The sequence below is a fragment of the Neopsephotus bourkii genome, unplaced genomic scaffold, assembly GCF_033783945.1.
Source record: "Neopsephotus bourkii isolate Nb327-2 ecotype Australia unplaced genomic scaffold, CSIRO-AGI_Nbou_v1 NB_1749, whole genome shotgun sequence".
Lineage (NCBI taxonomy): Eukaryota > Metazoa > Chordata > Aves > Psittaciformes > Psittacidae > Neopsephotus > Neopsephotus bourkii.
The window spans coordinates 1,464,109-1,480,454 of record NW_026902223.1 but is presented as its reverse complement, the minus strand read 5'-3'; the positions used below and the strand labels follow the sequence as shown (position 1 = coordinate 1,480,454).

Here is a 16,346-nt window from a genome sequence, read left to right as displayed (position 1 = left end):
GCTCTGAGGCTCCATTCCTACCCCATCCCAGGACCCAGCACCCGCTGCCTGAGGCCGGGACAGCCGGCGCCTGGTGCTGCCCTAAGCCCATCATGTGCACAGGCCTGATGCCAGCGGCAGCTGCTGCACTGCCTCCCCTCTCCAAATCAGATTAAACCTCCCCTCCCCGAGCCTCCGAGGCCATGCAGGTTGTGTCACTGTAATTAAATCAGATTTACCCCCCTGCTCTCACCCTCTCCCCATTCCCAAAAGGAATTCCAATGGCTGCACGGGGCTGGGCCGCCTGCATCGCACCAGCCCATGGAAAGGAGAGAAACCAGGAAAGGCAGTGCTTAATTCTCCACTTCTCATAATCCCCCACAGGAGCTGAGAACACCCAGCTGGGTGCAGCACTCGTGGCACCATTCACCTTCCAACACAGGCAGTGCTGGCTATGGCCAAGTCAGGGTCTGGTTGCCAGCAGAGCATCAGTGCCGTCACTTTGGGATACAGGGTGATGCAGACAGGGATGCAAAGCAAGTCCTGGTTCACATAAACCATCCACTACTCCCACCCCAGACAGCAGCATTCCCGTCTCCACACAGAGCTATTGAAGCCTTCGTGGCCGGTTCACACCCAGTTCAAATTGCTCAAGACCAAAAGGCAATTGCAGGTTTGGGGTTGTTGTTTTCTGATGGCGGGTTAGATGGATCCCGTGCCAGAAACCACCAGCGCTCTTCTCCCAAAGCAAACGCTGGTACAGGGCAGGGAGAGCTGGAGCGGGTCTGGCTCCTGAGGACACAGACACACGCGGTACTGGAAAAGGAGCTATTTCCCAGTCACAACCCAAACCCCCCTGTGAACACAGGGACCTCGCTTTGCTGCTGTTGCAGAGCAGAGGCCAGGAGCTTTCTGCTGGCATCACCAGGTGAATATAAAGGCACGGTGCTCTTTTTCTATCCTGGGATGAGAAACACAAAGCCAGGACCCCTGCAGGACCTCACGGAGCCACGGTCCTGCTGCCCAATTGATCCCTTTGGCTTCTTTTCCTGCTACAACCCCCTAAATGTGGACAGAGCAGGGCCCAACAGCGAGAGAGAGACCAGAGGCATAAGCATCCTGCCGTACCCCATAGCCTCATTGATGGGTCAGAAAAGCCCAGCCCTAATCAGAACCAAGAGCCAAGCCTCCTCCTTCCCTCTGCTCCTCACCAACACAACTGTGCTGGCAAAGCCCAAGCACAGACCAGACTCAGAACCTCGAGGGTTATCTCAGCCCCATCTCCTTTGGCACCCATGATGAGGGGACATCACTGCCCTCCTGCAGGCAATGGGGCCCTCCCCAGCTCAAACCCTTACAGGCAGCCACCAAAGCTCCTTTTGGAGTCCGAGGGCAGCAAACGGAGCAGGGAGGAAGAACAAAGCGTACTCTGAGCTGCCTGAGGAGGTGCTGGTGGGGAATTGCACCAATTACCATTTCAATATGCATTTGGCTGGATTTTTAGCCTCCAACAAGGAGATAAGTTTGGTTTTCTCATTGTTCTCTCACCAAACCCACAATACAAACCGGTCATCACCACCATAACCACAGGAGCATCCTCCCCTCACCACAGGGTAACATTCCTCCATGCATTTCCACACCGGCAGCACACACCCACGTCCCCGGGAGTGGGAAGCCAGCCTTCAAATTACAGCAATTAACAATAAGTATATTAATAAATGAGTCTGGTTTTCCCAACAGGAGAACCTGCAGGGGCTTGTTGGCAGAACCGGGAGCCCTTTTTGGCAGCAGATGGGTGAATTGTTGGCATTGCGGGATGAGACCATGGGCAAGTCCAGAGCTCCTGGGAGCAAATCCTGCCCCAGTGCAGGGACCATCAATGCCCTCCCCTGCACCAGAGCACCCAGGAAGCATCAGCTCCTGCAAAGCCATGAACCCAGGGAGCTGAAGCTGCATTTCCAGCATGCAGATACCCACAGGGATATCTCCTCATCCCATTCCAGCTGCTTCTTTCCAGTCTGGGAAGGCTTTGTCTATCACTTTATTTCAAGGCACAGGGTGGACGTAGGTATAAAAGGAGCCATTTACTGCAAGCCCTGCCTTCCCTCATCCCTTTCCAAACACTTCACAGCCTGTTTTCCTTTTCCATTCAAGAAAGAAAACGCTCGGCAAGCAAGACTAGACACAGGGAGAGGAAACAGCGGTTTACTTCACCATCCAAGGCAAATTATGCCACCTATTATGCGAGCCACCCATTCCCATTACTGGTTGCATGTGAACAACGGGGTAATTTCACCTTCCCTCGAGCACTTATGAGCTTTCACACCACAACCCCATGAGCAACTTCTTCATCCAGCCAACACTGTGCAGATCTCTACCGCACGAAGGGGAATTAAGGCAGGAGTTTAAGGGAATACCTGACATTCATCCCAAAGGGGTTTCCCTTTGGAACTCACCATCCTGCCTGCAAGCATCCCAAGTTGGGATTCCCCATCTCATCCCCTCAGGCCACCTTGGACCTGCCACCACCTGCACTGGTCCCTTCCTCAGCTGGGTTTGCAGCTCTTAGAGCTCCGCAGCGCCCAGCCGATAATATCACATTTTATATGGAAAACACTAAAATGGGCTCACACCTTTTAAAAAGATATTTCCACCTCGCTGCCTCCAGCCAGGCCCTGCCTTTGCCTCCCCCTCCCCACCAGGCTCCACTGTCAGGCATCTTAAGCCTGGTTTAAGTGAAAAAACATGATTTCGGCTAATGGACAGCAGGTGAGTTACATGGCTATAAGGCAATGGAGCAGTTGATCAGTTTGATTTACAACAGCAGAGACCCAACCATCCCCAGTCTTTGCATCCCACTTGCACCCCCACTGCCAGAACAGTTCAGCTGGCAAAAAGAAAAGTAATTAGTGTTTAAGTTCTTACCAATCTTTTTTTACCTTCCTTTTAATTGCGCTACATAAACCTGTCCTAGAGCTTTACAGCCTCCAAAGCCACGGCCTGGGCCAGTCCTCTCGGCTGGTTTTAATTAGGGTGAGACACGGCTGGCACATTAAGGTAAAGGAGGAGAAGCGGGGAGAACGTCAGACCATATTCTGGGAAGGGTTTTGCTATTGCAAGCACCCAAGCATCACAGGAGCAGGGCTTGTCCCCCTCTCCAGCACAGTAAAAGCTGCTTTAGCTGCTCACAACAGGAAGGTTTGGCTCCTGTGCACCACAAAACCTCTCTGCTAGAGGGAAACAGATGCCTCCAGCAGCAGAATTCCCTCTCCTTGAAGAAGAAACATGAAGGCTTAGAGGGGAAAACCAGCTTAGCTTTGAGCACTTGCTACCAAGCAGCCTTTGGGCTAATCAGCATTCCTACAGGATTGGGTCTGGAGGCACCCCAAGGCTGCTGTTGCTGCCATAGAGAGGGTTTCTTGGGATGCAAAACACATTCCCATTCCCCCACACAAACCAACAGGGAGCTCACAGGATAAGCCCTTGGCCATGGTGGGTACCAGAGGAGGAATATCTAACTCCCTTTGCTCCTGGCCTCCCCAGCAGAGCTGTGGACCAGGAAGACACACATCAGCCAGGGCACCCATAAGATGGAGCAGGTCCAGCTTCACACCATACACAGGTTACAGAGGACACCAGACCTTCCCAAGGAGTGTCTGTACAGAAGGTGGGAAAGAGGGAAGCACACATAGACAAGAAAGGAGGAGAAATAATTGATGCTTAACCATACCTGATGCAATAGAAAAGGAGCACATTTTCCTCCTTTTCCTAAGCTTGACCCTACTTAGAAAATCTTGGGATTCCTGGAAAGGATTTTTTCCAGGAGAAGACAAAAGACAGCCCCTTAATGAGCAGACAGCAGGCTTGGGTTTGCTCAGCTGCGTTGTCTAAGAAGGAAAACCAATAACCCCTACTCCATCGCTGGGTTCATCCCTCTTCTCATACTAAATCCCTTGGCAACATCACACCGACGCGATAGCCCAAGCATGCAACCCCCATCCCCGTTCATCTGCAGCTTACAGAGACCTGGGTCCAGTCCAGGAGCCCAAAACAACATCCAAAAACCAGGAGAAGCTCAACCTCACCTACCTCCAGCAGCACCCGCCTCCAGCACAGGGAAAACCGCATGGAGCTGCTGCTCCCACAAAGCCCCATCACATCCACAGCGCTCCGGCTCTGCAGGGAGCTTCTAACTGATTCCCCCAATGAGAAACACCTGGATGGGCTTCGAGAAGCTGCTAAAGACGCTGAAAGCCGTTGGGGGATGCAAATTGCCCTCAGGTGCTGGTGATTACCATGGGATTGCTGCAGGTGTGATTAAGGGAGTACAGCGGTGCAAGAGCATCGAGAGCATCTTGCAGAGGGGGAAGCTGCTGCTGCTGCACAAATGGCCCTTGCAAAGGGTTTCAAGCTCATATGGTGACCACAAAGATGCTTATTTCTCATTAATGCTGTTATCAACTGGTATCGTTCGCACTGCATGGCTGCAAAGAGCTCCGGAGGTACCTAATGCACGTGGTGTTAACGCAAGCACAAGCAAGAGGGAGCCTCCAGCCTTAACGAGCTTTTGCACCTCCCCACAGCATTCCCAGCAAACCCAAAGAGCTTAAAACAATACACAAACCCCACAACAAAGTCAAAGTTAAACGAAAAAGCACCCCAAAATCCCCACAAACACAAAGCCAGAGCCTTTTGCCGTCTTTCTGATGGCTCAGGAAAAGCACCACGCACCAGTCATGGAACATCCCTTTTCTTACTTAAAACAAAGGCAATTATCAGCTAAACCACACTTCTGGAGCCTTTACACGTGCCTGGGCCACGTGTGCCCATCCCAGCTCTTTTAGCCTTTCCTCCAAGGACATGAGAATGGAGAGACTTTGGGGGGCTTTCAGTGATGGGTACCCCTAGTTTGCACCAGCAAAGGGACAAAGCCGGACACTTCCCCTCCTGCTTGCAACTAAACTAACGGCGACAATTAGCATCTTGGGAGGAAAAAACATAGAAAAGAGGCTGAAACAACTCACCAGTAACAGACGCTCGGGGGCAGCCCCTTCCCCACGAGCCGCGTGTCTCCTCCCCACTCATTCGAAGGGACATCCCCTTCCTGCCTTCCTGCCCTACAAGGGCATCGCTGGGGCAGGGACCTCCAATAGGCTTGTAGGGGGTGAATGATGGGGAAGTGGCTGAGAAGCAAAATCCTCTCAAAGACCTCCGGGGGTTTTTGCCGAAGTTGGAGCTCCATCAGAGCAGGAGGCTCTTGGGGACAGAGAGGGGCTTGGGACAAGGGCCTGTAGGGACAGGGCAAGGGGAATGGCTTGAACCTGCCCGAGGGGAGACTGAGCTGAGCTCTTAGGCAGAAGCTCTTCCCTGTGAGGGTGCTGAGGCGCTGGCACAGGGTGCCCAGAGAAGCTGTGGCTGCCCCATCCCTGGCAGTGCTCAAGGCCAGGTTGGACACAGGGGCTTGGAGCAAGCTGCTCCAGTGGAAGGGGTCCCTGCCCATGGCAGGGGTTGAAGCTGGAGGAGCTTTAAGGTCCCTTCAACACAAACCAGGCTGGGGTTCTATGAACGAGCACTCCCAGCCTCTTCTATTTCTTCATTAAACCCCCCCCCCAACAAACCAAACTCAACCAAAAAACCCAAACAAAGCCACAAAACAGACAAAACACCCACATCAAGCCAAAGAGCCCAAACAAAAACCGCTTAACTGCTCTTTAACAGCATCGTTACAGTTGCAGAAACCACCTGCAAGTGGATGTGGTGAAGGACTTCCATGGAGCAATAACCCAGTCCAGCCGCAGCAGTGGCCCAAAAGCAGCATTCAGATGGCTTCTGTGCAGCTCCACATCAGCCATGCTGTAGCTGTGAGGGGAGCAGAGGTGGTGTTGGGTCCTAGCTGAACAGCTGAGAAGTTTAAGTGCCTTAAGGTACCCAAGGGAGGAGCACTGCAGGTTCTCCTAGACAGTGCATCATCATGGAGCATCACTGGTCCAGGGCCTCCACGAAAGGAAGAGCCCTGAGTTACCTCCCTGCCATGTTCAGGACCAGCATCTGAAGGATGCCAAGGGGCTCCATCCTTGGTCCCCTGTTTGCAGAGGAGCTCTGAGCTCCCCAGATGAACTGCTCAAGCAATGGGTCCATGTCTGACACATACAAACAAACTGAAAGAATCATGTGGGAAACGAAAACTGCTGTTTCCAGCTCCCTATTGTTCAGATTTGGGATGTTTTGTGAGTGTTCCACTATTTTAGGGAGAAACAAGTAAGAAAACGTGAAAAAAATCAAGAAACAGGAAAAAGTGCATCTTCAGGAAACCCCAACCACCCACCCCCAGCCATGATGGTGTTTGCTCTGCTCAGAGTGATGCTGGGTCCCTGCAGCATCCCAGTGCGCTGCATCCCGCACACACCTGCACCGCAGCCCAGCACCTCTGAGCTGTCAAGGCAAACATGGGAATGAAGCACACACACAGCCTCCAAATGCACCCATCACTGGTGCTGGGCCACAAGCAAGGCCTGGCAATTCCCCCCGAGCTGGTGGGCAGCTCCAGCAGATGGGGTTTACAAGCCCTGGAGGAGAAATAACATCTCCATGAGCATCCCTGGCTGCCTGTAAATACACAGCAGCCGGTGCAGCAGGAGATGAGATGGGGCAGCAATAGGGATGAGCATGGAAAACTGTGAGTAGGGGAAAGCTGGGTTGGGCTTGTGCTCCCCTCGGCTCCTCCTCCTCTTTGCAATGGCTCCTGGTTTCTAACTTCGTGTTCATTCAACCTGGAGCAAACAAAATTTACTGCCTGCTCTCCTCAAGCCATCCCCATCCCAGCTGGACTCCGCTCCCCTCTTTTTCCCAAGGACAAGGATGAAAGCAAGCAAGGGGATTTCTGCCTGCTGAGCCTCTATGGAACAGGATCCCTATATTAGGAACCCAAGGAAAACCTAATCCAGCTTCCCCAGGCCAGCACTCACATCCATTTGTCCCCAGTGGTATTGCTGCTGGCCTCAATACCCCAAAAGAAGCAGTAATTTGGCAGTGGGGTAGCCAAAAGGGTCTCTTCAAAGCTGGATGTGCATGGCTGCAGGTACAAGGCAAGCTGGATTGGTTGCTTTCAGTGCGTAATCAATAGGGCAGGGATGTGTGTTACCCCTTACAGTGCGATGCTGCAGGTGAGGGCTGGGGTGGTCCAGAGCACAACAAACCCATCCAGCGCTATGCCCTGCATCCCTGCCTGGTGCTCAGCCCCTGCAGAATCAGGCCTGAGCAAAGGGAACACAGAAGGAGCTCAAAAGAAACTCCTTGAGCATAAAGGCTGAGCCCAGAGCACGCCTTTATCAGCACCCAAAGGCGCCAGAGGCTGCAGCGCACACAAAAGGCAGCCCTTGGGCAGAACCAACCAGTCTTAATATTTGCCTTTGGAAAAGCAAACTAATAAATCCCCATCAGTTTATCCGTGCTTCCAGTTTGTATTTATTAGGGAGAATGACAGGCAGGTTTTCCTCCCGGTTACACAGGTAAATAGCAGTACAGCTCCCACACCCTTCCCTTTTTAACGGCCCGGCTTTCTGTTTGCTCACAGGCTCTAAACAAGCTGGATCTATAGAGCAACACTAAAGGCAACCGGCCTTGGAAGCAAATATTAGTTATGAACTCCAAAAGGGCCGTATCCAAGCACTGAGCTTCCTCCCTCCATCCCTGCAGCAGGGTCTGCAGCACCGGCACCCATCAGCAGGTCCACACATGCTGGGATTAATGAAGGAGCAGCTCCAAGGTAGGGAACTGTTTGGAGAAGGGATGCCACAGCATGAGCATTGGCCATGGCATCACCAGTGTGTGCTGGGTTGGCAGGGCTGAGTGACACAAAGTCTTTCTGCCTTCCCTGTGGCAATTCAACCTCCTTCCAACTCAGCTTTCCTATAGGGACATGGCAGTGGTAGGCACACTGAGTTTGGTGCAGAGAGCGCGGTGTGTGTCATCACCATGGCAACCAGCATCACTTATCACACCCTTCTTGTGGTGGTACCCACAGGACCATCGCTTGAGGTGTCTCCCCATAGCTGCAGTCTGGTTTCGGCAGGAGAGGTGCTCTGCAGCTCCCCAGCAGGCTGGGACAATGGGTCCCACAGCCCGAAAATCCAGGTTTGACTCATGGGTGGGAAGCCTGCAATTTGCCTGAGGACTGTTCCTACGCACTGCTGCTGTCTGGGGCATGGCCCCAGCTTCAGCACAGCTCAGACAGGGAGGAGAAACTACCAGGGAGAGAGCCTGGGGAAGCTTGGGGCACTGGAGCAAGATGCTCCAGTGGAAGGTAACCCTGCCCGTGGCAGGGGTTGGAGCTGGAGGGGCTTTAAGGTCCCTTCAACCCAAACCACTCTGATTCCGTGATTTCTGGGCTCTGCTCTTCTCTTATAGTTTTGCCCCAGGGCACACCCTGGTTCTTCACCTCTCCAGGGTGCTCCTGAGCTGAGCAATGGGTTTTAAAGGACAAATTTGCCCCAGTGGAGGAACTCACCATGAAGAGAAACAAAGGCAGAGATCCTACCAGTTACACCAGCAAGCTTGCCACCAAGTCACCAGCTGCACACCAAGCACAGTTCTACTGGACCCACGTGCATGAGGCTACTGTGCTTTTTAACTGAAAGGACACCTTTTTCTTATATAGTGGTCTAAATCTGTTTTTTAAAGGAATAATAAAAGGGTATTTCCATTCCATAAATATCTGGTTTATGGTGTATTTCCACACAGCACCTTCCAGCGCTTCACATCACACAGTGCAGGGATGGGAAACACCAGGATTTAAGGGGAATGAATTGGTATTTCAGTCGCTTTTGGAGCAGGAGGCAAGCAAGGGGCAGCTCACCCAGGCGTGCTATGGGGCAGCGAAGGGTAAGGGATGCAGACAGGGAAGGGGGAAAGGACAGGGGAGAACTTCACTGCAAAGCAAAGGTATTAAACTGTTGGCCTGGCTCTGTTGGGGCAGAGAAGCCTGCCAGAGCGCTGGTTTCCTGTGCACTCAAACGCATCCCTCGGCAGCCCCGCGATAGGGCCATGATGTACGTGTGGCTGAGCCAAGGCAAACGGAAAAGAACAGCGAGCACTCACAGAGGCAATGGGTTTTATTGAGGGGTTTAATTGTTTGAGGGTGACATTTTCCCCCATCTGGATGTTTTCCCTGCTCTCTCCACATGGGATGTGCCAGGGCTGAGGGTGCTTGGCTGGCTGCGGCAGAAGGACCCTCCCTGAGGCCACCCAACAGCTGTGGCACAAGATGAGGCTCTGCCAAACAGATTTGAACCCCATGCACTGCGATCAGCTCAGCTTCTGCCCCATGGCTCTTGCAAAGGCTTTCACCCCTCCAGTTCCCACCGCAGGCATTGTGAATGCCACGTGCTGCAGGCTGGGTCCAGGCATCCTCACAAAGAGCCAAAAGGCATCAAAAAGAAGAGCAGATGGGTAAAAGAAGAGAAAGAATCCACAGTTGGTTCTTTGGAACCGGGCAAGCACTTGGTCATCCTCAGAGGAAAGCATCCAGCTACTGTGTGACCCAAGAGCACTTCCCCATCCATCACCAGCACTTCCCAGCCAGAAGAATGATTTCCAAATCCCAAAGGAGAGCAGCTATTAAAGTCCTTTTGGCTCTGCATGGGAGTCGGGAGCAAGGTCAGCTCCAGGGAACGTGGAGCCCAGTGAGTCCAGGGGCAGCTGGTTTTGGTGGTGGGTCCTCGATGAAGGAGCTCACCACAGTCCTGAGTGCTCCATCACTCCTTGGTGAGCTCAGGGCGACCTGCTGGTCCCTGCTCTCCCTGTCTCCATGCTTGCAGCTGAAGCACCCATCCTCAGGAGGGTGCTCCTGGGCTCTGTGGTCACAATCGGTGCTGTAGCATCCTGGCTGTCTCCTCTCAGGTCACTGCACCCTGAGCCTTCAGCATAGACCCTGCAAAGGAAACACACAATGTCAATCAAGGGTCCAGGGTGGTGATCCAACAAACTGATTTTTCTTTGTCACCAAACTAAATGCTTGGAGCAACGTGTAAAAGAGAAGATGCACCAGCAACCCCAGCATCTCCCTTTAGAGCACATTCTGCACTGGTGCCATCAGGCTAACCCCACACTCAGCATCAGCAAGGGCCCCACACTTTGGAGGCTGAAGCCCTCTGAGGGCTGTGAGGGACCCATTGTGGCTGCAGAGTCCATGTCCAAGCAGGCTGGGAGCAGCTCTTTATCCACAGCAACTCTCTCTGCCCGTGCTGCCATTCACACAGTGAAGGATGTGCTGACAACAGCCAGGGGAAATCCAGCATTACTCACATCACATCACATCACTCCAGAGAGCTCAAAAGCAGCTCCCACGGGATCAGGAGACACCAGACCAGGGTGCGGGATAGTGTGAGGGTGAATGAGACATAGCCAGGGGCTGATGGAATAAAATCAAATGGCCATTTCCATGTGGCAGACAAAACAAGAGCATCTGGGGAAGCAGAGGAAGGGAAAGCAGCTCCTCTGCTTGTGTGTACGTGGGCTGCGTTACACAGTCCAAGGGAGGTGGAAGCCACTGGTGAAACATCCCAGCACTGAGCTGGGATGCGGGATGAGCACAGTGCTAGCACTGGGCAGGTGGTACAGGCAGCTCTGCCTGCCCTCCCTTCCAGGGATGCTGCAGCCACCCCAAGCCCATCCCTAGCAGAAAGGGGCTCCTTTTCCCAATCTGCTGCAGATTTTTGGAAGGATACGGATAAGAAAGCACAGTGAGAATGGGTCTCATTTATCCCTCTCTGTCCATGGGCTCCCCACCTACAAGCTCTGAAATCAGCTGCAATGCACAGGAGGATCCAAACTGCACAGTTAGGCACGGCACAACCAGCTCCCATCTGGCTCAGACAGGCCGTTGGCCCACTTGGGGTGATCAGTCATTTGCTCACCTCTTTGATTCTCACCCTGCTCACTCCATAGGATCATTAAACAGCTTTTCTCCAGAGCAAACCCTGCCTGATGCCCCGTCCTGCTCCAGCATTAACTGGGGGCACACAGAAAGCAGGGTAGAGGTTTATGCTCATTCATCCTGCAACACTTATCATCTGTTTGCTTTGGACTTCACAAGGAGTATGCAAGCCAGCTTGGCACCTCCTGCCCAAGATATCGCACCCTCAGCAATACGGTGCAAAGGAATAAACCAGGTCCCATGCCCCTTCCCCAGGGAAAGCCTGACAATCAGCTTTGGGAATTCAGGGAAAGAGGGAGCTCAGCATCGTCCCCAGGTTTGCCAAACGCTGTGTGCAAGTGTCCCCAGCCCTTGTAAATGTGTTAAAAAATAAAACCCTTTAAGAGCTTCCAGATGTTCTGTTTATGTTGTGGTGTTACCCAGCTTCATCCTCCGGAGGCCAATACACAGCCTCAATGAAAGAGCAGCAGCCAAGGGGAAAGCAGGGGGGGAGTGGAGGAGGTCACAGCCCTTTTCCTCCTCTTTCCCCATTAACTCCCATGCTGCTGGTGAGCACAGAGTGGATGCAAACCCTCCCTCCCGCTCTGAGCATCTCCCTGCATCATGAGCATCACTGGGGTTTGCAAGGCACTGAATCTGAATGCCCAGGGCTCCCTCTCTGAGCATCTCCCTGCATCATGAGCATCACTGGGGTTTGCAAGGCACTGAATCTGAATGCCCAGGGCTCCCTCTCTGAGCATCTCCCTACATCATGAGCATCACTGGGGCTTGCAAGGCACTGAATCTTAATGCCCAGGGCTCCCTCTGTGAGCATCTCCCTGCATCATGAGCATCACTGGGGTTTGCAAGGCACTGAATCTGAATGCCCAGGGCTCCCTCTCTGAGCATCTCCCTGCATCATGAGCATCACTGGGGCTTGCAAGGCACTGAATCTGAATGGCCAGGTCTCCCTCTCTGAGCATCTCCCTACATCATGAGCATCACTGGGGTTTGCAGGGCACTGAATCTGAATGCCCAGGGCTCCCTCTCTGAGCATCTCCCTACATTATGAGCATCACTGGGGTTTGCAAGGCACTGAATCTTAATGGCCAGGGCTCCCTCTCTGAGCATCTCCCTACATTATGAGCATCACTGGGGTTTGCAAGGCACTGAATCTTAATGGCCAGGGCTCCCTCTCTGAGCATCTCCCTACATCATGAGCATCACTGGGGCTTGCAAGGCACTGAATCTGAATGCCCAGGGCTCCCTCTCTGAGCATCTCCCTACATCATGAGCATCACTGGGGTTTGCAAGGCACTGAATCTGAATGCCCACGTCTCCCTCTCTGAGCATCTCCCTACATCATGAGCATCACTGGGGTTTGCAAGGCACTGAATCTGAATGCCCAGGTCTCCCTCTCTGAGCATCTCCCTACATCATGAGCATCACTGGGGTTTGCAAGGCACTGAATCTGAATGCCCAGGGCTCCCTCTCTGAGCATCTCCCTGCATCATGAGCATCACTGGGGTTTGCAAGGCACTAAACCTTAATGCCCACGGTCTGGGGAATCACTGCACAGCAGGATGTGGGATACTGCAAGGAGCAACCACATCACTGTGGTACCCCAGAGGCCTGCAGCGCCCACCAAGGAGATCCAGAGGGTCCAACCCTGCTGCATCCAACTTCACCTCCACTCATCTGCCAAAAACTACCTCCTGCTGCTGCTGTAGGATGCAATAGGACATAAAGCTCTGTCAATGGGCGCAGCCACACAGGTCCCTGTGTGCGCAGGGAGCCCGGCTCGGGTCTCTTTGCTCAGGGCGTTGCAGGTCCAGCGCGCAGCTTTTGAAGTCCCCTCGAGTGCGCTGCATGGCTGGGAGCAATCAAAGGCCCATAAAGGCGCGATACCGCGGGTGTGGGCGCGGGCTCTGATGTGTTATCTGCCCTTCCCGGCGCGGGAGGAGGGCAGTCACCCCTGCGGCACATCTGAGGACGTGTTAGCGCCCGGAGATCAAAGCCGCTTCCTGATGGGATCCACCCCGGTGAGGCCTTTTTGGCCTTGCGCTGGCTGGGATGGAGCCGGAGCACGGCAGGAGCCCGGTGCAGCTGCAAGGATGGGAGCACTGGGAATGGCGACAATACATCCAGCCGGGGGGCTGCTGCAGGATGTCCTCCTGCCTGCAAGGGGGACATTATCATGGCCTTAGGGCATGGATTAGGTTCATTGTCACCCTTCAGGTGGGGAAATGGAGCCCAGGCAGGTTCAATGCCGTGTGGGTGCCCCACTTTAACCCCACACCATAAAACAGAGCACTTTGTTTTGAAGCAGAGATGCTCCCAATGAAGGTCCATCATCCCTGGACCCCTGTGACCTGAACAAATCCCACTCAGGACAAACTTCCTTCCTCCCTACTACCAGCACATCCCCCAGCACTAAACCTACACAGAGAATAACATCTCAGGTGCAGTTTATGTTCTCCCAGGCCGTTGCCTCCCACAAACCCCACTCTCCCCAATGAAGCATCATCTGCTTCCCGGCGCCCTGGACCACTGCGGCTGCAAAAGGATGAGCAGCGGCACAGCCAGGCCACACACTGAGGCCACCGGTGCCTCCTGGCCACCAGCCCCCACGCTGCTGTTGTTCTCCTCAACATGAGCTCACTGCAAGGTCCCCAGAGAGCAGGGGGGAGGCAGAATAAGGGCACAAGCTGCCTCCATACTCAGCAGCAGCAGGGAAGGAAAGCGCATCCATCCAGAGCAAACAGAGGAGGAGGCACTGGGTTTGCAGTGGGAATGATGCATTTGGAGATGGGGACCTGCCTCCTGCCCCGTCCCCCCCAACACATGCTTGCAAGGAGCAAAGAGCAGGGATAGAAACGGGACTTTTGGCTGCGGAGGGTGGGAGCATCGCGTCTGCGGACAGCTTGAGCACAAACTGTGTGGGCAGCAAAGCCAAACAGGAAAGGAAACCAAGAGGCAGGGAAACGATTCTGGCAGCGCTCACGCTATGGCTCGCTCAGCGCTCATACCTCCCTGCTGCTGCTGCCTCTCCCCAGTGTCCCTCCCTCAGACCCCTCGCCCTGCTCAGACATGCCCCAATTCCACGTTTCCTATCCAAACGCTTCCTCTCCGAAGGGCTGGATTGAGAAAAATGCAGCTAAAGAGCTAGAACCGGTCCCAGCACAGCTGTGAGAGCATCACATTGCTCCCTCCCTGCACACCCACCCCGGCAGCACTCAGCCTGGCCCCAGACCCCTGCAAAGGGAAGGGAAAAGTCCAGGTCTGCAGTGGGGAATGGGGACCTGGACACCTTAAAGGACATGCAAGGGGATGGGGCTTCAGACCTGCTCACCCTGGTTGGGTTTATCCCTTCCAAACATCCCAAATGAGGAGTGGTGGTGAGCAGAGGTGAGGCGCAGCTGGAGGGGCACGCAGGGTCACGCCGTGCCCTTCGCATCCCTCCCATTTGATACTGGCTTTAAAGGGATTTACAGTTTGGAGATGCAGGTTTACTCACATGCCCCAACGTGCTTAATGACCAAAGTGCTCTTCAGTGAACCCAGCACTGCATTGTAAAATAAAGTCAATGAGGCAAATGGATTAAAGAGGGGAAAAAAAAGGGCAAGAGATCTGAGGGAGATGAAACGGACCCGTTGAGTCACAGCCGCTGCCTGCCAACGTATGGTGTCCTCCTGAGCAGGGCACAGAGCTGCATAGGGCCCCCCTCATTGCAAGCTGGTTGTGATCCCCATGCTGCCGAGAGCACCCATCCATCACTCTCTGCCTGTTTGCACATGTCCCATCTCCCATGGGGTCTCCACAGCTCATTCCTCCTCTCCACTGGCTGCGAGACGTGCCACATCCTGGTGTGGAATGTGACGGGACATCCAGTATCCCCCATATGAAACGGCTGTCTCCAGCTCCAGTGGAAGATGCCCTGGACCACGAGGCACCCTTGACATGGTGAAGCTCACCCAGTGGGAGCTGCTGTGGTGATAACCCACGTGCACTATGCCACAGGGCCGAGTTGGCCGTGTTTCATTGCAGGCATCAAAGCCAAGCCACGGGTCCTATGGAGGCCCTCAGGTGGTGGGGGGAAGGAGCCCAGCAGTGACCAGACCCCATCCCACTCTGTCCCCATGCTGTGAGTGAACTTATGAGGTTGCAGCATCCAGGGCTGTGGGAAAACCACACTCGGGAGGGCTCATTCCCATAAAAAGCTGACTGATCCAGTGGAAAAAGCAGTGGGGTGGGAAGGGGGAGCCCAGCCTGCCCCCAGCAGTTCCCAGCCTCATTCTCACCAGCAAACTGCTTCTCCCCATCTCCCTGCCCAGCCTCCTCAGGCATGGCTTTGGAGCAGCACCTCTCTCATTCATTGTGGCTTTAAACTGGCTAAAATGGAGCCCCCGGGCTCGGTGCAACCACAACCCTTCAACACCGCTGCAAAGCAAATGAGCCTTCTCCTTAAACCACCAGGCTCTGCTGCCAGAGCCAGCCTAATTCCCAGCGTTTCAGTCCAAAGAGATTATCTCCATTTGCTAACCGAAGCCTGCAATGCAAAAAGCCTTGCCAGATTCCCAGAGCGCCTCCGAAGATGTCATTAAAGCTCCTGGAGCTAGAGGAAGCGAAGCAAGCGCTGTGTTCCCATGCCGCCCTTTCTGGTAATGTGTTAATAAATAACCCTGGCCCAGACAGGTGCTGTCAGCTCCACCACGAGCTGCCTGAGTCACCGACCTGCCACCCTGCAAACCGCTCTGAGTCATGCAGAGAGCGGCCCTGGGACCAGCCCCATGGCCGGGCACTCACCGAGACCCAAGGGGGAGTGGGGACGCTCAGGGCGGCATCATTGAGGGGTCACAGTCTATGAGATACCCCCCCAGTCCTGGATATTTAACCCAAAGAAAGGGAGAGCTCACTCCAAGATGCAAACTGGTGAGGTTGAGATGCAGCAGGTAGAATTTACAGAGAGGGACCCATGTCTGACCACAGCATTGCATCAGCCTCATCTCAATCTCCCCTCGGGCAGGTTCAAGCCATTCCCCTTGCCCTGTCCCTACAGGCCCTTGTCCCAAGCCCCTCTCCAGTTTTCCTGCAGCCCCTTTAGGCACTGGAGCTGCTCTAAGGTCTCCCCTTAAGGAGCCTTCAGTCAATGCAAGGGAACCGTGCTTGCCAACACACCCCAGCTGCATCCCAGAGGATGAGGGTCCAGGGGAGACGCAGCGGCTCAGCCCCGGGATGTACTCACAGCACAGCATCCTCTGCAGCCCAAGACACAAACACAGGGCCCCTCCTCAAATACCAGCCCTGAGCAACCCCCTGAGCCCTTAACACAGGCACTTACCCTAGAACAAGACTAAAAATAGAACTTTTACCCCCCAACAGAAACACCTCTGACAACTTTCTCCTTGCTCGCACACTCCAACCTGTTCTGCGTGTGGGACCGGGCTCCCTCCTC

General features: G+C 54.1%; 1 long non-coding RNA gene across 1 annotated transcript in view; it reads right to left on the bottom strand.

Moving 5' to 3' along the window:
- Nucleotides 1-9,071: 9,071 nt before the first annotated feature.
- The window catches only part of LOC133225238 (uncharacterized), a 46,498-nt gene continuing 39,223 nt past the window's right edge, over nucleotides 9,072-16,346 (bottom strand). The window contains exon 2 of the long non-coding RNA XR_009729076.1: nucleotides 9,072-9,907. This is a non-coding gene — a long non-coding RNA (uncharacterized LOC133225238). The remainder of the gene's footprint in view (nucleotides 9,908-16,346) is intronic.